General features: G+C 42.6%; 1 protein-coding gene and 1 long non-coding RNA gene across 5 annotated transcripts in view; one reads left to right on the forward strand and one right to left on the reverse strand.

The window, feature by feature from the left end:
- Positions 1-24,744, reverse strand: part of ASIC2 (acid sensing ion channel subunit 2) — a 514,654-nt gene that overhangs the window by 400,843 nt on the left and 89,067 nt on the right. The window lies entirely within an intron of this gene.
- LOC121059597 lies at positions 491-17,813 on the forward strand. Its single transcript, XR_005814586.1, has 3 exons — positions 491-626; positions 3,381-3,446; positions 17,645-17,813. It is a non-coding gene; the product is annotated as an uncharacterized LOC121059597 (long non-coding RNA).

Genomic DNA, 24,744 nt, shown 5'->3' on the forward strand with positions numbered 1-24,744 from the left:
TTTCAGGCATGTTGCTATTCATCTGCATAAAAGAGTCAATGTAATAAGAGTGTAGTTGCATAGAAAACAGTGTAATCATGGAAATGCTCAGCCATTATTTGTGTCCTTCACATGGCTGCAGAATGGAGTCAGTATTATCGTAGGTTGCAGATTAATAGTGATTGTTCCTGCACTAAGAGTCTTTACTGAGGAACTGCTGGGACATTCAATTGCTTAAGCAATTAATTACTGGGCAGAAATGGAAGGCTGTATGTTCCCATGGGTGACTCCCTGCAAGTGTTAGAAGTTATGGCAACTAACTGCAAGATGAACCTTTATGAATCTTATTCATAAATGTAATAACTGATGGCAACTGCTCACATATGAATATTGAGTGGGGAACTTGCAGGAGAGCTTGGAGAGATCTAGCGGGAGTTGCAATGGGGAGGAAGTCTTTTCTAGGACCTTCTCAAGGAGGACAAGCTAACATTTGCTACTCTGCCTCCTGCAGCTCAAATTGGAGGGACTGAAACTGATGACATCAGCTTGAATATTGAGATGGAACCTGAAGGGGACCTTTCTGACATGCTGCAAGCAGTGTTGGCTACTAATGGGAATGCTGCCTCCACATATTTCCTAACACTAAGGTCAACTAGAAACCAAAGCTAGCTTTGGCCCTTTTTGTTTAATTAGTCTTAGGTGACTTAAGGTTATACCTGCAATGAATCACTACACAGCATGGAAGTGGCAAGTTATGGGGCAGTGCACTCACACCCCCTGTCATGAGTGTGCTGCTTTGGCCAGACACCACTTCTGTGGGTGGATTTTCAGAGGGTCAAATTCATAATGCTCTTGCTGCATTGTGCCGCTCCAGTAGCAGCAGAGGAAACCAGAGACTGAATTCTCCATGGCCTCAGAGCATGCTGTGCTAAAGCTGAATAATCCATTCACAGGGAACATGCTGTGTGGCTGTAACTGAGAGTAGATGCTTGAAGATCAGAACAGCCCAGGGAAGGAGATAATGGCTAGTGTACAACACATTCTCTCTGGCATAACCACGCTGATGCTCATCATGTAGACTCAGTGTATGGCTGTTGCCAGCTTCATTATACAATGCCCCCAGGTGCCATGACTTGAGCTGATAAAAGTGGTCTGTTGCCAGTGCAGCAACATCCATACTGGGAATTTTGCTGGCATCAGCAGGCTGATTTTTGTATTTTTGCACTTACGTAGTATAATTATGCCAGCCAAATTCTGCTGTATGTATCAATTCCTGTCATGAGGAAAGAGGTAAATGGTGAATCCAAGCACATCTGGGTTAGAAACCCACCCCTAGGACTTGATCAGAGTTGATATTGAGCTACAAGAAGCCATTTGTAGTGGAAATAATGTTTTCAGTTCTTTAAAGTTCCAAGAACAGCTCCAATGTGTATTCACTATTTAAACAAAGAGAGGAAAAAAAATCTCTTAGAATTTGACCCAACTCAGTCAATTGTTTTGTGTTTCTTGGCAATGTGAAACTAAAGACTGAACAATAACTTTTTTGAAGTTTCCCTTCTGGTCATCCTTGTTCTATATGCTGTGCTAAAAAGTAAGAGAACCCAGGTGTTGTATTTCACTTTAGTGAGAAGGAAGATGGGGGACAGCTTGCATATGCAATTAAATCAGGTAGCAAAAAGCTGAAAATCAGCATGTGTGAAGAGAATTTGAAACAGTGAGTGTGATTCTATATTTAGTGGAAACTTTTCTTTTCCCTTTGCAGCTTTTGCATAAAGCCTGGAGGAACTAAGAGAATAGATCTGTCTATAGCAATCTGTAGCTCAAAGTGTCAGAAATCCACAGTAAATGTGTAATGCCACCAAAGGAGGTTTTTAAAAGATGAGCGCCCCAAAGGCTCTGAATTAAAAGAAATGAAATCTTTGTAATGCACAATACCACATGTGTACAACTTAGGGTAATGTTGCCTAAAACAAGTATGTGTATATGACTCACTAAGTCCCTCCTACTTACACTAATGGGTTACCCATGCATACACTGCATGAGCTACTTCTCCACAGATAATCAGATACTCCAGGAGCATGCAGCATAAACTCAGATTCAGACATAGACAGTGGCTTTAATCCTGGGTCATTTCTTCTGTTGTTTGAGAACACAGCCCCAAGACCACTGTAACGGTCTTTATAGATAGTTATTGTATTAATTTTCTTGCAGGTTTGTATTCAATGGCTTTCTGTAGAAACTGCAACATAAACTGCAATGTAAGATTCTCTTGTCTATTTTAAGCAATGTATCAGGTTATCTTATTGTCTGGTCAAAAATCGGCCCCCAGGTTAATGATACAGTGTGAAAAGTGGAATTTGAGAGTAAAAGAAAATCAAATTATAACAGTTTCTGGTATTCTTGCTAAAAGACTGTCAAACACAGGTGATGCCATGTTTGATTGATCTTAAACACTCAGAAATTACTCAAGGCCTGGGAGGCTCACTGTTTCGTGTATCCTTTCAACCTTGCAGCACTGCAATGTTATTTTCCACCACTTTACAGGGAGACAGTCATAAGGAAACCTGCTATTACGATGCCTAAGGCTGATACAGAGTGGTAAGGATCTCTCTTGATTTTTAGCTTTCTAAAAGGTAGTAGTCTAGGTTAGTCTAAGCTAGCTAGGTGTGTTACTTTGGAGAGAAAGGTCCAAAGGCTATTCCATCATGTTCTGCCTAACAAGTAGGATGTGTGAGGTTGGAAACAGGGAGCTTTGCTGTACCAGGATGATCTAAGCACTTCTGAGCCTGTGAGAAGGGCCCATGGCCATATTCATGCTTGGATGGCCAGACCTCAGGCCCCTTCCTGGATCCCCATCTTCTAGAATCTCCTTTGAGATTTGCTGTAAAAGTGACTGGGGATCTGTTACCCTGTAAGGTGCAGTATGATGGCAATGCCCCATGAAAACCTATCATGAATATTTATGCAGTAGTCAGACCCAAATTCAAAGCTTACCCTGTGACTGACATTCTGTGCACCCTGAAGCAAGAAGGCAGTCAGGAAAGGCTGCAGGTTCAGTTGGTAGGTGTATGGATTTGTAGCTGTGGACACAAGGCAAGTGATTTTGTGGGCATCTTTTCAAGATCACTTCCTGAGCAATGTTTGAAGGAGGGGCTGGCCTGGTCACAAATAATCCTGTAAACCATCCAGATCCCTCCCTGAAAAAAAGCTTTGAGCTTCTGTTCCTCTGGGAACAGACGGGCATTCTGCCTCCCAATCTGCAGCTTTAAATGCCTCTGGTCTGCCCTGAAAGTTTGCTCCATAGCCAGTCTGACACCTCTGATATGACAGGACTCTGGGAAACTGAGCACCATCAGTGACTGCCAGACATTGCAGGGCATCATTTAAAATGCAATTAACAGGTTCTGCAGCTCTCCACAGAGAGAGAGGAAAGGCTGCTGACCTGGTGCCTGAAGTTGTGACTAGAAGTGAGTGCTGGCAGAAAAACTTTCGACTGGGGGAAAGGAAGAATAACAAAACAATTTTATGAAATCCTGTTCTTTCAATGAGAAATTCGTAGGAAAAACTCTTTGGATATGGTGTGATTGATCCTCTGAGCAGGAAAAAGAGCGTATCTTGAGGAGAGTATGAAAAGATGGTGGGGTCATTGTGACAAGGCACAAGCCTGTCTTTCAGAGCCAAAATGAAACAGACAAGGCTTTATTGCAAACTTTTCACCACTGTAGCTATTCCACTCATTATGACTCCCGTTACCCAGCTCTGTCAGGCTAGTTTTTTCTGATGGCAGAGGAATAGGGACAGGAAGCTTGAAAAAAAAAATCAAAACTGCACACTGGACACCATTAGCTGGGCAAACTGCAGCGTCCATCTCCAACTGCTTCATTAGCTGTAAGGATGGCATTAGCAACGGACACTTTGGACCTTTTACTGCTTGATTACATATTTACTCATGCACATCAAAAGACTACACTTCAATAGGTACTATTAAAGAAAAAAAAATATTTGAGAAGATCCTTCTTTCCTTCTCATCGGTCACCATTTCACTCCAAGTTTTCTTTCTTTATTTCTTGAAATAAGACAAAGGTTTGTAGTATAGATACTTGCCTGGTCACAGTCCCAAATTACTACAATGAAAAAATTAATTACATGGAGGACTTTCAAATCACCTTCTAAGGAAGAGTTTATAGCACAGTTCTAGCTACAGTTCTTGTTCTCCTGAGACTGTCTGAATGCTGTGTCTGGCTGCAAAAAGATAAAGGTCCCCTCTCCCTCTTATACGTTTAGAAAGCGTTCCTGCCATACCATCTGGAAGAGCCCCTGCATGGAGCAGTGAGTGAATCAGCAGGCTGGTGCCACTTGAAAAAACAGCTTGAGAAGCACAGTAGGAATTGAAAAAGAGGGGAGGAGGGCAAGGGCCTTGAGCAGAGAGAAAAGGGGGGTAGAGAAGGCAAAAAATCTGGAAAGGAAGAGGGTCCCTGGGCTTGCAGGCCCAGCAGTTACATGATCAGAGTGGGAGCTGAGCAGCCCAGCAGGATGCAGCAAGAGGATTAGGAAAACAAAAAGGAACTCATCTCTCAGTTCTAACTCACTTGCTGGAAGGGGAATGTGTTTGCTTACATCCATCAGCTGAGCTGCTCTGGTGCCATCTCTGGCTGCCTGCAGATAAAGTGTATTGTCATTTTGTGGAAGCTGAAAAATACCTTAATACTCTATCATCCTAAATTCATACAGGATAAGTTTGGTACCTAGCTCTGTTCATCCCCCATGCTCTGATTTGGGGTCATCTGTCATTTGCAGACCACTATCATAAAAGCACTCTGCTTGCAGGAGCCCTGTTTGGAGATCTAAGGGATTAAATATCACCAGTGAGTTATTTAACAGTGAAGTTTGGAGCTACACCTGCTGCATTTCTGGTGTTTGCCAGTGAGCAGGGCTGCCTAACTAGAGTCTGTACCCAGAGTCTTCCAAGAGCAACTTTTTCAGAAAGCTCCAGATTTTGGAACTCATGTGGCCATGGAAAACTTGTGAATGGGCTGTTAATATAAAAAATAACCTAACAACAAAATAATTTTGCAGCAGAATTAAGGCTAAAATGATTGTATACAGTGTAAAAAAAAAAAAAACAAAACCAACCAACCAAACAAACAAACAAAAAAAAAAAAAACAAAAAAAAAAACAGAACTCTATATGAATTAAATGGAAGTTTTAGTGTTTAAACTGAACATTTTGATATGATAAAGTCAAAGAGACAAGGTGGAATAATTTTTACTAATTTATCTTCTAAGAAATGGTTATCCAAAAAATGCATTCCTATGAAATAGTTCAAATGAATATATTTTCTAACAGAAAACCATTTTGTCATTGTGTTTTCCAGCACCTCTGATAATAATTAATGCAGAGGGCTGAAGAGGGAGTTCCTATGACTGAGCTCTACTGTGGGCTGATCTTTGTGTGTATAGAATAAATGGTATAAATATATAGAATAAAGAGGCGCAACATCTTCATGTTGATTCAACTTGCATTGTGCAAAGAGTGTGTGGCCAGGCTGTGAACATAAAACAACAGTCACTATTTTCTACTTCTGGGACTATTTTATTGCAGCCCATCCACAGGGGCAATTAGAAACAGTGGCAAATTCTGACCCATTTTAAAATCACAGCAGTGACACTTTGTTCCTCCTTCCACCTAAAATCCTGCTTGAAAATCTAGGGCCAGATCTCAAAAATTCAGCGCTGAGCCATTCAACCTGAAATCAGACCATCGCAGTGCTAGTGCTAAATCCTCACATGAGCAACCGAACACCCCCAAAAGAGTTGAACTCTGCATTTAAGACCACTTTTGCTAAAGTCCTGGTAGCATTAGTTAATTGGTATAGACTTAAGCCCGTTTTCTAAGTGCTGTAAGTTTTATTCGTGGTGAATGATGAGAATAAAATCAACCACAACCATAAACGGAACTGCAATTGTTGCCCAGGCACGTAAGAAGTATTAGAAATAGCAATGCTTTTTATTTTATCTGAAAAATAGTCTGAGTGGTTTGTTCACAGTTATGGTATAGTAAGGCACTTTCTCTGTGATGAAGATTTGTCAGACCAGCAAGAGATCATAGTGTAAAGATGATCCTTGGCCATCTTCATAAAGCCAATGGACATTTCTCTTTCTGCCTCTTGTAGCGCTCTGTGCAGCAGAGCAGACCATCTCTTGATGTCCATGCATGTTCTCTGTGATTCATATAATTTCTTCCAGCAATGCTTTTCTGAATTTATGCTCCAAAGGTACCTGTGCTGTGCTGGTAGTCACTTGCATTTTCTGGTCAGGCATGAGTTTGGCCACAGCATCTGGAAATGCCTACGATGGTCTGGACTTCCTGCATTCCACAGTCTCAAAACCTGCCCTGACCATGGTGAAATGACAGCTTGTGGCCCAAAGGGCTGTCCTGCTGTCCTGCTCTGTTCTCATCAGCAGTGTACTTACTTACCAAATCCTGGCTTCCCTAAAGCCCTCCCCCTACAGGGAGATTATGTTTGATCTTCTTATTACACACCAAAAGACAGCCTGGGGAGGGAGGGATGGTGTCAATGAAACTCTGAGGGTTGCTATAACCACCACCAAACTCTTTTTTCAGTTAGAAGTTATTTTCTTGGGCTCAAGGAAGAATACCATAACACACTTGACTATGATCTTCATCTGTGAGAGAATTGTATTATCAGCAGTGCAGAGAACTGGGCTGTCACTTCTTGAAATGCTCTGAAATACAGGAGCATACGTGACCTTTCCAGGAGACGAGGGGCTGTTTTGTTGAGGGGAACAGAGTGGGAATCCACATTGTTGCATAAACCGTGCCAATATTTTCACCAGATTAGAACACACTGGAGTCCTACATTTTTGCCTAGCCTTGACATCTGGATCCATTAGGAATTAGCAATTCTAATTTGAAACAGCCACACTAATCTTTTTTTTTTTAATTGGCTGCACTATTGATTTTATAAGATACGTGATGCTCTTCTACCTGTGTGTGAGGCTCCTGCTCGGAGCTGCTAATGGGAAAAAAAAAAAAAAAAAAAACCACCTCAATTAGCAAGAATTCCCTCTGAAATCCTTGAAAATCCAATACTAGTGATTAGTTTATTAAAAAAAAAAAATCTTATTAAAAACTGCTCGGTGACTTCCTTAATAATATCAAGAGGCAGATCCTCTTGCTGGGCTCCCTAGAAGACTAATCTCTCCCTCTCCTTTTTCCTTCCCTGCCTTGAGCAAGGTTCAGAATTTGTAGCATGCAGGATTTGGTTTCCCAGCCCCTCCCAAGTGAGCTGTGGAGGAGGAGAACTGTGCTTCCTGTTCTAGCCCCATGCAGGAAATGTATCTGTATAAAGAAATGAATTATGTTAATCCAGATTCAAGGAGAGTGGTGGAAAGTAGCAGAAAAAAAGTCCCTTTCATCCCTTTAGCACTTCATTGGGCAAATTAGCTATACCCTTTCCCACTTCAGCCTCGAATTGATATTAGCTTGGATATCTCCTCCTGACAAGTGGAAAAGGCATGGGGTTTGTGCAGCTTACCCATCTCTTACCCATCATCTTAACACAAGACGTGGCTGAATCCTGAAATAATAAGGCCGTTTGTTTTTGGGACACAAGCTAGCATTCACTGAAAGCCTGCTAATGATCTCTTTCCCTCTCCCAGACGTCTTCGTTTGCTTTAACAAGTGTCCATGATATTAGGTAACAGACAAATTAATACAATGCAGAATTAAGGGAATGTATGCATCTGCACACAGTTTAGCCTATTCCTTTATTTTCAGGTGATCATTGCAATTTCTGTGAGCAAGACAGGCTTTTTATTTTCTAATATAGAGACTTTTTCTCCCCTTGGGTTTATTTTGGCTATATCAACATTAAAGAGACAAACTCAGAGAAATGTGGGAGGGGGCACAATGAGCACCTTCCCCTTTGGCTGCTCATGACTGCAAGCAGAGCTCTGCAAGAGAGGTTTACCTTCATGATGGTGCTCCCTATAGCTCTATAATGTCATTTGAACAAGTCTGCATTGGTGCCCCTCTCAAGACAGGGGAGATAGCGTAGTCTGTAGATGCATTGCTAGATGAGGGAGAACTCAAGCTGCTAGTACTTTAAAAAGGAGCTAATTGTTGCAAGGAATTAGATGGTTCTTGCTGTAACCCATTGCCAGCTGTAATGTTATGTTTAAGTCTCCTTGCCTGGGTGAAGAGGAAGATCAGTTTTGTCCAAAAATTGTATGTCATGAAACATATTGAAGTTGGGCCAGCATTAATAATTAATTAATACTCTTTTTTTTCCCTTCCTTTCTCTTTTCTTTTCTTTCTTTTTGAATCCATCAGTGAGAGAGCGCAAAAACTCCTTCCCATCTTCCCATCTTAGTTAATATATCAACAGCATACAGATTTTCATATGCTGAAGACTCATGTTCAAGTCCAAAGAGATCTGAAACAATACCTGGTAAGGTGATACACTATTCTAAGTGCATTCTTCAGCTACAGAGTTTGGCTGGAACATTTTAACAAAGTTTTTACAAAGCTACATTTTGTAAAAACAACCCAGAGTTTTGGGAAGAACTCCCTGACCAGCTCTAAAGTTAAAAACAAAACAAAACAAACAAACAAACAAACAAAAAAATGCCTGTTCCAGTTGTGAGTTATTTTGTTCATCTTGTTTTAGAAACAATGTAGGCAGGGTGAAAATGAAAATGGCAAATCAACAGCTGGTTAGAAAGCGATAAGATTGAACACAAAGGAGCCCCTGTACTTCAGGGGGACCCAGGAGCTCTGAAACGATTGTGGGAACCCTCCTATCTTCTTAAATTTAAATTTTGTCCCTCCTTGAGATGTTGTTCTCTCCATTACCTAATGGTGAAGGAGGACAATGCCACAGAGCAGTTCAGAGCAGGAGTTTACTTTCAGTCTTTCCCTTCTCATGTTAACCATCTTGAAAAAGTACTAGCACTGGCTGAAACTGTCTATGTGGTGGAGTAACGGCTCTGCCGAGGGCAAATAGGAACAGCCACAGTAAGGAGGCTGTTTTCTTCCTCAGACTTTCCCTTCCCTGCTTCTTTGGGCCATCCACACTCTCATTCAGCACATGCTAATTTTGACATTTCCATAATGTCTGCTTGTCATCACCAACTCTTAATTTAACCTCACTGCAGAAATGCCTCCTGCATTTCAACCAGACAGGCTGGAGTTTAATTACACAGTCAGGCAGCTGGACTGTGTTGCAGCATATCCAGCCAGTCTCTGGTTTCATGTGTATAATTGCTGAAATACTCATTTTTCACCCTCCTCTTCACCCCCACCCAATCTACTTTCTCATTTAGTCACCAGTCACTTGAAAATATTTTGCTAACAAAACAAATTGCTGCTGAGTTAAAGCAGGGTTTCTTTTCCCACTGGATTTCTGTATCATCCTGTTGAAGTCACTGAGTTAATGAGGCCCAGAATCCTGTTTTTCCTCATACCCAGCTGATGCCATGCCTCAGCACAGGGTGCCGTTAGTCTCTCGCATCTCTATTACTCCTTGACACAAGACAGAGCAATGCTGAATTCCTCCTTTTGAGATGAGTGGGCACTTGTGCTGCTGCACTCTTTTTGTAAATTCTGCAGACTCCTGTGCCTCTTGAGAGCTTCATCTTTCTTTCAGTCCCTGACTCAGTGCCCAAGAGATGCAGCAGACTGCAGAACTGAGCAGCCCCACAGCCCCAGAAAAACAGGCTGCTAAAGAGCTGGAGGCCCAGGTAAGAGCAATGCCAGTGCTGCCAGAGCTCAGGGTTACCCAAGGACTTCAGCAGCAAAACCTTCTGTGTGATGCATTTTCATTTTGCCACATTAGGCAGTCCCAAACACCCAACACTGTTCTAGGAAAAAACAAAACAAAACAAAAAAACCTTTAAACAGTGACAGTTCAGCAGAACAAACATCTAGCTTTTACTGAAAGGCGGCAGCAATCTAGGTTGTCTCTTGAGCCTTTGCAAATACCATCACTACCCCAGATACCTAAACTTACATCTTTCACTGGGCAAAAATCCATTCATAATTCTGGCTCTGAATTCATAGCTGCTCTTTCTAAACAGTCCAGCACATTAAAAAGTAATTATCATAGTACTGAGCTGAATGTCATGGTGTTCAGAGCTTCACAGTATCAACTGCCCTTGCAACAATAGTAGCAGTTCCCAAGGGAAGTGAAGAACTAAATTGACAGCAGGGTCATATTTCTCTGAATTCATGCTTCAGAAACCATACCGAGGACCTACTAAATACTTAGCAATGCTCTTAGGACCTGACCTTATTGATGTGCAGGACCTGTGTTACCTGTGTACCACAGTCACTGCTGGTGCAAAGTATGGAGAGAACATACCAGTGAGGCTTGAAAGTTATAGGACAAGGAAATGGTGAAATATACCATTCAGGGATAAAGTCGTCAAGTGTGTCTAACTGACCTGGTGTGTGGAAGTAGTTACTTCTGCACTAACCCTGCATATCCCGTCCTTTATCACCTGTGTATGACACACTACAGCCAGCCAGGACAACCAGGAGGCCATAATAAAGTGAAGGCAACAAATAGGGTTATCTGTTGTAAGTAGGAGATTTCTGTATTATTATTCAAATCAGCCTCAATCAGCTACTGCCCTTCCTTTGATCTACTCTGCTAAACAACAGCTAATGTCATTAAGACACATTCAGACTCCTTAGGATCCACAGCTAAAAGTACTGGCAACTGGAATCAAACTTCTTAGACAAAGAGGAGGGGAGAAAAAGACAGCAAATGGAAAAATGCAATTTTCCAAGTGAGTCGTACCATAGAAATACCTGACTTCCCACTGCTCTTCTAGGCAGAGAGGAACTGAAAAGGGAATTAAGCTGTCTTGTGTCATAATCTTAACTGTGCATAGTAAGCTGGAGTGACTATGTCTCTACTTTAAGTTTTTAGTCTTTAATCCCGGAATTTGACTCATTTCTTCTCACTGCCGTGGGTGAGCAGGAATGCCCCTTAGTGATATAATTGCTTTGGGCTTGACTTTAAAGATGTCCAGATTCCCAAGACACTCCTGTGAACATGTGACTACCTCCAAAGAGCCTCAGAAATGTATCAAGGACACCAAGACCTTTGTCAGGTAGGCTTAAGTTTGCTTTTTGGGAATTCATTCTGCTGCATGGACCAGTAGGCATTTTCCCATGGCAAAGGAATTTCTTGAATTAATTTCTGTTTAAACTAGATAACAGATTTTCAGAGCCAGTATCAGCCAGTCCCTCTTGGTCTTGCAGCTTGTTACTGTACAAAATCTTGAAATCAAGATTAAATGTCTTCCTAAAAGCTCTTTGGCCTAGAAAAGAAGCAATGGATTGGCATTTGCTGTTATTCATCATTCCTCAGATGTTCTTTGCTAGCTTGGAAATATGTAATTCTGTGAAATTGACTTTCTCCACATTACACAAGTTCTTAGAGAAAAGATGTCTTTGCACTCTTTGCACTCTGCAGCTCTATCTATGGAGACCATAGAATCGTGAACCATAGAATGGCTCAGGTTGGAAGGAACCACCCAGTTCCAACCCCCCTGCCATGGGCAGGGATGCCACCCACTAGATCAGGTTGCCCAGGGCCTCCACCAACCTGGTCTTGAACACCTTCAGGGATGGGGCATCCACAACGTCTCTGGGCAGCCTGGGCCAGGGCCTCATGGCCCTCTGAGTGAAGAATTTCCTCCTAACACCAAATCACAGAATCATCTAGGTTGGAAGAGACCTCCAAGATCACCTAGTCCAACCTCTGACCTAACACTAACAAGTCCTCCACTAAACCATATCACTAAGCTCTACATCTAAACGTCTTTTAAAGACCTCCAGGGATGGTGACTCAACCACTTCCCTTAGCAGCCTATTCCAATGCCTTTAACAGCCCTTTCAGTGAAGAAGTTCTTCCTAACATCCAACCTAAACCTCCCCTGGCGCAACTTTAGCCCATTCCCCCTCGTCCTGTCTCCAGGCACATGGGAGAATAGACCAACCCCCACCTTGCTACAGCCTCCTTAAAGGTACCTGTAGAGTGCGATGAGGTCACCCTTGAGCCTCCTCTTTTCCAGACTGAACAATCCCAGCTCCCTCAGCCGCTCCTCGTAACACTTGTTCTCCAGACCCCTCACCAGCTTCTTTGTCCTTCTCTGAACACGCTCGAGCACCTCGATGTCCTTCTTGGAATGAGGGGCCCACAACTGAACACAGTACTCGAGGTGTGGCCTCACCAGAGCCGAGCACAGGAGGACAATCACTTCCCTAGTCCTGCTGGCCACACTGTTTCTTATACAAGCCCGGATGCTGTTGGCCTTCTTGGCCACCTGAGCACACTGCTGGCTCATATTCAGCTGACTATCAGCCAATACTCCCAGGTCCTTCTCTGCCAGGCAGCTTTCTAACCACTCATCTCCCAGCCTGTAGTGCTGCTTGGGGTTGTTGTGCCCCAGGTGCAGGACCCGGCACTTGGCCTTGTTGACCTTCATACAGGTGGCCTCAGCCCATCGGTCCAGCCTATCCAGATCCTCCTGCAGAGCTTTCCTACCCCCGAGCAGATCGACACATGCACCTAACCTGGTGTTGTCTGCAAACTTACTGAGGGTGCACTTGATCCCCTCATCCATCTTGAGTGTCATCACGTGGCACTTGCAGGGCAACCAGGCGATCAGGCCCAGTCAGCATGGGTTTATGAAAGGTAGGTCCTGCTTGACGAACCTGATCTCCTTCTATGACCAAGTGACGCGCTTGGTGGATGAGGGGAAGGCTGTGGATGTGGTCTACCTTGACTTCAGTAAGGCTTTTGACACCGTTTCCAACAGCATTCTCCTCGAGAAACTGGCTGCTCGTGGCTTGGACTGGCGTACGCATTGTTGGGTTAAAAACTGGCTGGATGGCCGGGCCCAAAGAGTTGTGGTGAATGGAGCCAAATCCAGTTGGAGGCCGGTTACTAGTGGTGTCCCCCAGGGCTCAGTGCTGGGGCTGGTCCTCTTTAATATCTTTATCGATGACCTGGATGAGGGGATCGAGTGCACCCTCAGTAAGTTTGCAGACAACATCAAGTTAGGTGCATGTGTCGATCTGCTCGGGGGTAGGAAGGCTCTGCAGGAGGATCTGGATAGGCTGGAGCGATGGGCTGAGGCCACCTGTATGAAGGTCAACAAGGCCAAGTGCCGGGTCCTGCACCTGGGGCGCAACAACCCCAAGCAGAGCTACAGGCTGGGAGATGAGTGGCTGGAAAGCTGCCTGGCGGAGAAGGACCTGGGAGTACTGGTTGATAGTCGGCTGAATATGAGCCAGCAGTGTGCTCAGGTGGCCAAGAAGGCCAACAGCATCCTGGCTTGCATAAGAAGCAGTGTGGCCAGCAGGTCTAAGGAGGTGATTGTCCCCCTGTACTCGGCTCTGGTGAGGCCTCACCTTGAGTACTGTGTTCAGTTTTGGGCCCCTCGCTACAAGAAGGACATGGAGGTGCTCGAGCGAGTCCAGAGAAGGGCAACGAAGCTGGTGAGGGGTCTGGAGAACAAGTCTTACGAGGAGCGGCTGAGGGAGCTGGGGTTGTTTAGCCTGGAGAAGAGGAGGCTCAGGGGTGACCTCATCGCTCTCTATAGGTACCTTAAAGGAGGCTGTAGCGAGGTGGGGGTTGGTCTATTCTCCCATGTGCCTGGAGACAGGACGAGGGGGAATGGGCTAAAGTTGCGCCAGGGGAGGTTTAGGTTGGCTATTAGGAAGAACTTCTTTACCGAAAGGGTTGTTAGGCATTGGAATGGGCTGCCCAGGGAGGTGGTTGAGTCACCATCCCTGGAGGTCTTTAAAAGACGTTTAGATGTAGAGCTTAGTGATATGGTTTAGTGGAGGACTTGTTAGTGTTAGGTCAGAGGTTGGACTAGGCGATCTTGGAGGTCTCTTCCAACCTAGACGATTCTGTGATTCTGTGATTCTGTGATAAATCCCCTTTAAGTATTGTAAAGCTGCAATGAGGTCACCCTGGAGCCTTCTCTTTACGCTGAACACCCCCAGATCTCTCAGCCTTTCTTCCTAGGAGAGGTGTTCCAGAGACATCTGCTTTCACTTGCTTGTTTGTAGGAGTTCTCAGTAAAATCCCTAAAGACTTCAGCAGAGAAATAATAGTGCTTGTAATTCTTCTGCAGAATCCTGGAAAACGTCTTATTTCCATTTTCCTTTGCTAGTATTAAATTTTAATGCAGGAGTGTCCGCTGATATTCATTATTCATCTGCCCTTAAATTTTTAACCAACACGTGCTAGAGATTATTTCAGAAATTCTGTATTTATAGAGAGCTGGGAGTGAACAGCTGTTCAGCTGGGCTGATAACTGCTGTCACACTTCAGTATCCATTTTCAACGAAAATAGGTGGCTAATAATCATAAACGGAAAAATTGTTAAATTGCACGAACGAAAGGATGCCAGGAGTCATCTGCTCAGTAAGAGGGAAATACATCTCTTCTGGGAATCTGACTCAGGAGCTCTGTGATCACTAGCACCCCCACTGTGAATACACTGTAATACATAGGCCTTGTACTGACTTTCAGCATGCTGATGAATTTTGCTAAGAGCTAAGTTACATGATTTGTTACAGAGAATTTTTTTCTCAAAAGTAATTTTTTTCTTCATTGTTTTCCTCAGGGGTAATCCAATGTGCAAACTTTCCCTTTCTTTTAGAGCATTTGGGTTTCAGTTTTATTTTCTCTTTCATTTTTTCACTCTATAAGTAGTTTGCAAATCAGTATTCAAATTTCAGTTGTGTTGACTTGATGTCTCTAGCACTCTTCAGATTTAAATAAGAATCCTGATGCTTAGCGCAGTTTGGTGGTGGTTTTTTTTTTTTTTCAGCCACAGCTCTTGGAATCACATAACTGTGTGAGAATCTCAGTTTGCACTTTAGAAGGGTATTTGTAGCTTTTTATTGCAAAGGAAGTAGGAAAATATCCCACAAATGTGCTGAGAAGGACTGACAACTGGCAAGCAAATAGAAGAACTTTACATTTATTCTCCAAATAAAATCTGTACAACTCCCCCCGACACATATCTTTTCTCCTTTTTATAGTTTTTGTAGGAGAAGGAATTAGAAAATATGTCTCTCCTGAAAGCACTTAAGATGGAATTAATTTTTTTTCTGGAGCTGCCTGTTGCCTTCCCCTGCCTATGCAAAACTGTTAAAAGGTGGGATTGAATTTACACAGCCAAGATACAGAAACCTTTCGATAGTTACAGGGGAACTAAGCTGGGTCTGGGTCTTGTCCAGTATGCATCTGTTGTCTTTGTTAACAGAAATCTGCTCCCCATTGTAGTCAGTAGAGCCTTAATGAAGACAAAGTGCCCTGGGGGCACATTTTGTTACCTGCTTTAATTGACTGAGAATATGATCTTTAGGAGAATGATCTCTAGGAGAGCAGACCTGTGGCAGAGATTAGAAGGAAGCTGACAGGTAAAGTCGGGTTGGGTTTCCAGTAGGATGATTTCTAATGCTTCAGCTCCTGATAGTTTCCTGTCATACTCCTACAGTCGAAGGAGTAATTTTTAGACTGGGACACAGCCTGTTTACAAACATCCTGTTTACAAATAACAGTGCTTTCCCCGAGTCCCTCTGGCTTTAGTTCTATCTAGAGACCCTTCTGAGATCCTTGACTACTGTGAAAATGCAGGAAAAGCGGAACACCCTGCCCTGAACAAGGAACTGAGGGAACCTCACAGAGGTTTACAGCCCTGCTGCCAAAAGAATACTGCCCAGACCTCTCCATCCACTGAGAGTTTGTTCCCAGCCCATCCCTGTGCGCATGTACATGGGATGGGCGAAGTCTGGGAACGTGTGGCTAGGAACCAAGGGGGCAGGCTTCCATTTCCTTTGGTAGTATCATTTTTAAACGACACTTTCAGTGCCTTGACTAATGCTACCTGTAATCCTGCCTCCATGAGCAAGCACTGCTGATCCCCCTAGGCTGATATCGGGGTTTGCTAGCACAGCAGCCATGAACCCCCTCCTTACTCTGGTTTGCTTGCTGCTGGAGGACAGCACATAAGGCAGCAGGCTGGAGAAACAGGGTCCATAACTGTAAGCCCCACTCTCATCATCAGAGATTTTGGGGCCAGACCCCCCACCCTTGCAGGGAGAGCCCCTTGCAGCAAGCAGTCAGTCACTGGCCACATTAATCCTTTCTTCACCACAGCTTTCTCATTCCATGGACAACTTGCAGTCTTGGGCTTGGTTTGTTCAGCACTTAGCATGGCAGGAACTGTATGTCCCAACTGGTCTTTCTCGGTGTGGTATAAACCACTGTCACCCTCAGCTGTCCCCGTCACACCCTCAGTCTCTCTCCTTCCAGATCCTCTTTTTCCAGCTTCTTTAGTCCAGTTCCAGCTCATTGATTTCCTCTTCCTGCTATCCTGGACCTCCAGACCATTTTTCACTGCAGCAGCAGTCACAGTGCTTAGGCATATGCAATGAGGACAGGTGACTTTCCCACATATTCCTGGCCTTTTAGTATATTGCTTCTCCAAAGAAATATCAGTCAGTATTCTATTGTAATGACCCTTGTCAAGCCCCAAATACTTAGGCCTAGATCCAAAAGAAGAATTTATCTAAGTCAAACTCAAAGACAATTACTCATTTAAATACCTTGCAGAGTTGGTCTTATGTGATGACAGCTATTGAGAAATATTTGTTTTTTAATGAAAATCTACATTTTCTATAACAATGGCAATAAGAAGACGGATTGCATCTGCAGTTTTCAGTTTTCTTTTTTTGTTATTATTATTTCCCTGGAGTCAGAAACTGAAATACAGTTCTGAGTAAGGAAAGTCTTTTCCAGAAAAAGTTAGGTATATTTAAGCTGAGTGGAGATTGGAAGGGCCTTTCACAAATATTGTGAATCTCTGAGAAGTGACTGTATAATATCTGACCAGAATGAAGCCAGTACCAAAAATCTGATCTAAAAGAATATTGAATGTATGTTGCATATATTTAGTAACATAAGTGGTATATTTTTTGAATCAACATTTCATTCTGAGATTTTTTTTTTTAATTTCTGTTGTTTTGTACAATATAAATGCACTTTGTTTGCACTGAACTTTAATCCAGAGATCCCCGAGTATTTCACAAGGTAAACGTGATCCAGCAAAAGTTCATTTTGTATTGGCCTTTATGTAGCATTTTCTAACATTGCCTAAACACAATATTTGGTGTTTCTTGGTGGAAAAATACTGTATGGATCACGCTGAAAGAAAAGAAAAACCACGAGGTAGACATCTAGCATGAAAAATCATTGCTGAAATGTAGAGTCAGTCACATTGCCAAGCAGTTAAAGGCTGGGTATTATAATTAAGAGCATTAGGAAATATCAATATCATTACCAGAAGAGCACACAAGAGACAGAGTACATCAGTAAACATGGAACAAATTTGTTCCAGAGACTGTTCCATGAGTTTAGTAACAATCAGTCTTATTCCTGTGAGTCTCTTGAATGTGCTAGTATGGATACCTCCCTGTTTTCTCAGACAATGGCTTTTATTGCCCCTAGAAACCTCACATGAAAATGAGTGAAAGTGGGTCATTCTATTCACCTTGACTTGTACACTCAGTTGAAAAGCATGACCATTCCCATTTCACTGACTTTCAGACTTAGAAGTTAAACAAGACAGACACAGTGTCTTCGCGAGTCTGGAGAGAAAATATGCATCTGACAGCAAGGTGGGTCCACATTGATACAGGAGAACAGATATAAAGTAGCATTTTTCAGTGGCTCACAGCTACTTCAAACATGAAGTGCTTTTCCTCGGTCCAACAAAATTCACTTCCTTGATGCCTGAATAATGTTAAAAGTGACAAGTAAGTATCAAGGTCCTTTTGCAAAGATGTCTGAGATTTTCAAGAACAATCAGAAAAATGGACAATAGAAAGATCTGTGTCTTGAATCCCTTCTGATCTTTGAAGAGTTTTTTATTTCTGCAGTTGAAAACAAGCATTTAAAGTTGGCCTGTAGGAAAAGTCTGTGCTAACCCTGTAAAAATTGTATTACATATACCTCTTGTATGTACTCACGTGAGAATACTGCATTCCTAATCGTGTTGTTCTTTGGCACAGTCCAAACAAACATCAGCACATTCTTAATACATTATTTTCTGAGCTTGGCTAAATAAGCAAAAGATAAATCTACTGGTAATGCAATTAAGTCATAATTATACAGAAATACATATGCAATTACTTTCCCATCCTCATTAAAGTTGAATGAATGCTTAGGGGTTTAACTATCTTTTAACTACAGAGCAAAAGAAATTTAATTAGATACTTGCAAAATTTCACATTTTAAGTTTTCATAGTAGAAGCGTGACAATAACTGTCTTTGAAAAAGGTGGCTCTGGTTCTTGGTGAGAAAAGAATAGCTAAACATTTTGCACAAATAAATTAAAAAAGCAAGCAAAGACTATTAATAAAAAATCAATTTAACACTTATTGCATGTGCAATTTTCAACTAATTGCATTGCAGCAAGATTTCTGTCTTGGGTAGGCACTACATTTCCACTAGAAAAAAACATCTCAAGATGATATTTAATGAAGCTTTTGTAAAAGAGTGCTACAAAGGAGATAAAGCCTTGTTAAGGGCATGCCAGATGAGGAGTTTCTGAGTATCATGTGGGAAAGGACCCTGAAGATCAGCAGTGTGTATATGTGGAGGTGCTTCTTGAGTTAAATTCACTTGTGGAGACACAGACGCTCACACAAGTACCATTAATAGGGTTTTTCCCAACTTACTTGTCTAGAAGTGGGGAAGGAAAGCATTGCCCACTGCCAGGCAGTGCAGATGAGAGTAAATTCTTGCAACATCCCCAAATGACACCCTAGAGTTAGGGTTTTCTCTTGATCCACTTGGTATTTCAGCATAGTTATCATGACAATTCTAAGTTTGCATGTTTGTGGTGCCTATCCCCTGCATACAGGTGGTAGATGATTGGGATGATAGTTACTAGCTCACAGTACATGCAAACAGATGTAGAACACAGGCATGCTTCAGCACCTGCTCCACCATGAGGAACAGATTCAGCGTTTCACAAGAATGAAGTAAAATTTCATCTTAAATCCCATGTTAGAAGAGCAGGAGCTGTAGGGCCTGTAGCGGGCAAGTTGAGGCTTGTTGACTCATGGCTCTTCTTTGGAAAGTCAATCTGCTGACCAAGCCAAGCTAAAATCAAGGAGAATTAGCTTCAGTGATCCTCAGTCCAAGGGCTCTTGAAGATATGAAAATACCGGTCTTGGTATGAGCAACTTTGTAGAAGAGCTAATTAAGTATCTGTTGAAGACTGGCATGATGGACAGGGCAAGGAAAGGACTAATTTTAAGCACCTGACAAGGCTGGCCAAGACACTGCAGGAGCCTTCCCCAGAGGGAACACTGTAATTAACATCTCTTAGAGACACAGTTTATCACAGAATTGTCTTTCCTTCAAGCACAAAAATGCAGTCCTTTATTATTCTTTTTCCCCTTCCGAGATGGTTAGTTGACTAATGAAATTACATGATCAATATGTCACACACAGACTAATCAAAAGTCTGGCTAGATGAACTCAGTTAACATTCAGTTTTCTTTGGTGTCTTACGGGTAATGCACTTCAGCGGGCCTTGCCTATATTTTTAAAAAAATGCAAAAGGAATAGTGTCACCTTTGCTTTCGGCCAGTTACCATCCTGTGCAATGGTGAGAACTCTGCTCACCTCTAAACCCACCTGAGATGCAGAGAGCAGGCACTTCTCTGTTGTTGCCTTGCTAGTGAGCGGTATTGCTCACTGGGTGTGCACTCTCAGTACTAGGCTACTGCTAGAGCAGCAGTTTTCAGTCCACTTGACTTGCTTTCTGAGAATTGTATTGCACACCAGTAGGCACTGAAACTATAGTCTTGCAGTGGTGCAGCTGGGATAAGTATCTGGTCCTTAGGTCCTGTTCTTTCTCTCCTCCTCTGTCAAGTTCTCAGCCATCACCCCAGTCATCCAAGGTACAGGGTTGCAGTTGTCTGCCTGGCCACTGTTCATTTTGCCATGTCCTTTCACAGGAAAAGATAACTTTCAAGTCAATCCAGAGAGGCAAGAAAAACAAACAAACAAACAAACAGCTCTTTTGTAAGGCTCTGCTGGGAGAAGCAGCAAGCAATTTGGGAGTTCCCTGTGTTAAATGACCCTCTGTGCCTTGATCAGGTGACTGGCTGCACACAGGCATGAGCAGCAAGCTGTCACGCTGTTTTACTGGGATGACAGATCATAGAATCATAGAATATCCCGAGTTGGAAGGGATCCACAAGGATCATCAAGTCCAGCTCCTGGCTCCACCCAAAAATTCAGACCATGTGACTAAGAGCACAGTCCAAACGCTTCATAAACTCTGACAGGCTTGGTGCCATGACTATGTCCCTGGGGAGCCTGTTCCAGTGGGCGACCACCCTCTCAGTGAAGAACCTCTTCCTGATATCCAACTTGACCCTCCCCTGTCACATCTTGACACCATTCCCTTGGGTCCTATCACTGGTCACTTAATAGATCGGCGCCTGCCCCTCCACTCCCCATTGTGAGGAAGCTGTAGGCCGTGATGAGCTCTCCCCTCAGCCTCCTCTTTTCCAGGCTGAACAGGCCAAGTGACCTCAGCTGCTCCACGTACGTCTTCCCCTCTAGGCCCTTCACCATCTTTGTAGCCCTTCTCTGGACACTCCTATAGTTTCACGTCATTTTTGTACTTTCATTTTTGCCCTTAAACACCTCAACCCCTCAGAACAAAAGGTTACAAAAATGCACTTGCTGAACATCTTTTTGAATTTCATAGTGATCCTTTGGGTGGAGTGCCTTCCTACTCCATCTGGTAGCACAAAACTTAATTAAGAAAGGCTAATCTAACTACTTTACACAGGCTTTATTTCATGCACTCCTTTATTTTGTTTGATTCTAAAGCTCGCAATTTCAGCCTTTCAAGCTTTCATCATTCTACTGCTAGCCCTCAGCTTAGGTGACTTGACCTTGGACCAGAACTGCTTGGCAGAGTGAAATTAGTCTTTTGTTGGAGACAAAGAGCTAAACTAATTTGAGGAAAGGTAGATGACAGAAGCTAGTTCAGTAGATGTTTCTTTTGATTTTGTCTGGAAGTACCTTAGATGTTTTTATAGGTAGTGGTAAAAGTCCTCAATGATAGATATTTTCATGTGCATTTTTCATTAGTCCCTTGTATTACTGAAAGCCACAATACTGCTATACTTTTATTAAAGTGAGTGAAAGCAAACACAAAGAATAAATACCTTACTCTAACTCTTATCCACTCTGATCCTCCAGGAAATGGTTGTTGCCTTTCAGAAGATTTTCTGAGGCCAGGTACAGTAAGTTCAAAGGTTAAAAGCAAATCAGCTGCTGGGCCACAGATAGATTATTGTAATGTGCCTTGTTAAACCATAAGCCTTGCTACAAACTGAATTTTATATACTGCCAAAAGCCACTTTCTACTTGCCCTCCTACTTCTCACATGCAAGTAGACATCTATTAGTAGTCACTGCTAACTGTGAGTTTCAGTGGCCCATGCTAAAATAGCTCACACTGCTACCCAGCTTGTTTTATTCTAATACAATAACACATTTCTGGGCTGCTGGAAGTGTTTCATCAACACTGACCTGCTCCCAGCAGCTTGGTATTCCCACCACCACTTACTGGTGGCACTTAATGGCACCGCTGGCAGAGCACTTACAGTTACAGGAGTGGTCCCTGTGCATGTTCCCTGAGGTCTCAAGGATAGATGTGTTCATTCCTACATCATTTAGGTTCAGTATTATAACCCCTTTATAGGAAGTCAAGGGATTGGTGTACATGTCTTCACTGAACCTGTTAACCACTCCACATACACCCCAAAAGAGGTGTTATCTATCCTCTCACTAGTATACGCAGCAAGAGAGATTGAGGACAAATTCATCTAACTACATGTCTGCAATACGGACATCTACAGCCCTGCTGAGAGTCACCTGAGACTCTTGTTATAGCAACTGTATAAGGAGGCTCTCTCCAGTCAAGGGCCTGGGGTGATATGGAGGAATTTTTTCCTCTCCTGTGACCATTAATGTTCTGCTTAAAGCCAGATGGATTTGCTTTCCAGGGCTTCCAGTCCAGTACTTAGAAGTAGATGGGGACTGTGTGTCAGGATGTATTTGAATTTCAGAGAAAAAAGGCTGTCCGAAAATGTGGCTTTGCTCCATTTTCAATGTTTCAACATTTTTCCAGGGGAAATTTTGCATTTTTCATTTTGACTGGGGAAGCTGAAGCAAAACTATTTAGAGATGGGGCTCTTGGGCTGACCCTGAGTCCATCAGATATCTTACATGCATTTTCAACCTATGTGCTTCTCTGCTCTCTGTACTGTGGCAGTACAGGACTGATGCATCAGTCCAAAGAAGACCATGAGTTCAAGGCAGGAATGTGTGACAACAAGGTGCAGAATATCAATTCTAGAAGAAAACACAAAAAATTAAACTGACTAGTAAGTAAAGTGGAAGTGTCAAAAAGGTCTTTTTTAAAGAGAGTCTTTTGACATTTTCCATTTGTATCCTTCTGCCAGAAACAAGAAAAAATATTGGTGCTTCTGGTGGGAGGAAATTTCCAAATTTCAGCCAGATACTTCTGCTGCCTTTCAGTCATGCTCTAAGACACTCCTGGGTTGCCACTTTCCCTTGCAGGAGGAACAAGGGATGAGATGCTTTGATTGTTCACATTCCAGTGGGTTAATTTGTTGCCTTTGAACTGTAATGAATAATTTGAATTACAATTAACAAATCTAAGTGCAGAATCAGCACCTGGCAAAAACAATAGTAGAAAGGGCTGTGTAGGTGAGATGTGATGAAAATATTAAAAGAGGGAGAGCAGCTGGGTGCTAGGCATGCTTCCCAAGGGATATGGTGAAGGCAACATCACAAGGAGTTGTGACGGGCTAGTGTGAATGATTGAGACCAGAGCTATAAATCCTGTATGTTGTAACTCACAAATGGCACATGTTTTTAATTAAGCCAGTTAGTTTGTCCATCTCCCTACCTACTCACTCTGAGTGTAGTCACTTCTAAGTGTCTATTAATGGGAGAATGCTCAGTGTTCCATTTCTGGGACAACTTGAGGATGACTGGGATTTCACAGGGCTGCTTGCCACTGAATGTTCCTCAGTCTCATGGCTTCCCTCACTGGACAGCCTATGTAGCAGCTCTGGCAGCTGACTGTAAAACCAGCTGTCATTTGTTTCCCTCCAACAGCCTGGAGCTGTGATGAACAGAGTTAGCCCAGTGAGTGACCCTGACATCAGATGAACAAGAAGGAGTAACAATGACATGGTTTTCAGGCAAGAGACCCACCTTTCATCCCTCTGCTGTGAATCCAAAGCCTTTCCCTGGGGATTCTCAAGGGAATCCTTGGTGCACACTGAGATCTGCAGAAACATGCCACAATCAGTACCTTTTGAATACTGTCACCAAGAAAGCTAGGCCAGTGCCCAGGCACATCACTACTACCAGATGGGATGCTCTGAGACTGGACTGGTACTTAAAGTTGCCAGTGGACCTTGGGGCCTAGAGGAGGAGGAAAGAAAAATGGAGATAGGGAGAGAAAAAGAAATCCTTCAGCGTATCACATCGTGGGAAGGCAATGCAGCAGGCAGAACTGTGTCCGTACTGATTTTGTCCATGGCAAAGACAAATATAAAAGAGGTACTGGTATCCACTGGAAAAACCTGCAGGTCTTCTCTGAACAGCATCCCTCCACTCCCCAGTTTGTCTGGACTTGTTTTTCTCCACTAGGTGTTTGGTGTCTATGTAGTTCAAGGTTATAAAAAGAAATCACAACCAAGGCAATTGCAGGATCTCCTTGCCTGGAAATGCTGTAGTTCGGTGCTTTCCTTTTGTAATACACTGTATCTAAAGATAATCAAAGAAGCTAAATTTCATTTTAAATAATATTTTCAAGCAAGTGAAAAATGAAGTAACAGTGCCCATAATGTTCTTTTCATTATGCCACTCTTCATACAACATTGTGATATGATTCCCGAGAAAGCAACCTCCGCAAACACCCTACTTAAATCTCTCATTCAGAGTAGCTCTTGAACCTGTGAATGAACTCCTGAAGAACTATGAAACTCCCCAGTGCAAGCAGATTCTCCAGTACAGGGCTGAATCAGAAATTTTGTTTATTTATTGTAGGTTCCGCTTTCAGCCTTAAATTCTGGGTGTGTTGCACAACAAAGAAGTCACTGAATCAGGCAAAGAAAATTAATTCTGTCTTTATTCGGGGACAGAATTTCACACATTTTGGTGCATAAGCCTTCAAAAAAGGTAACTACAAGTGTTAAATTCGATTCAGTATGCTGCAAAAGATGTGTATGTATGGCTGCCTAAATATAATTATAACCACAGAGTTTTTTTAAAAAATCTCTTCATTATAAGAGTATAATTGTCTTTGTTAATTGCCATGAAGTTACAGATCTTTCTCTTAGCTGTGGTCTCAGTGCTTGTCGTTACTTTTAAAAAAAGGCATTATACTCCAGAAGCTTTGTTTAAACGATGGGTCAATACAGTATTTTTAATACATTTCACAGTGACTACACATAAAAAAAAAAATAGATGTCAAGATTGTCAAGCATGCAAAATAATAGCGTTACTGAGAGTTTTCTGTACTGTGATGTCTTGCCTGATGAGAGGTGTAGTTTGGAAGCCAGATTTCCCATTTTC

This window comes from Cygnus olor, chromosome 25, assembly GCF_009769625.2.
Source record: "Cygnus olor isolate bCygOlo1 chromosome 25, bCygOlo1.pri.v2, whole genome shotgun sequence".
In the NCBI taxonomy this organism is placed as follows: domain Eukaryota; kingdom Metazoa; phylum Chordata; class Aves; order Anseriformes; family Anatidae; genus Cygnus; species Cygnus olor.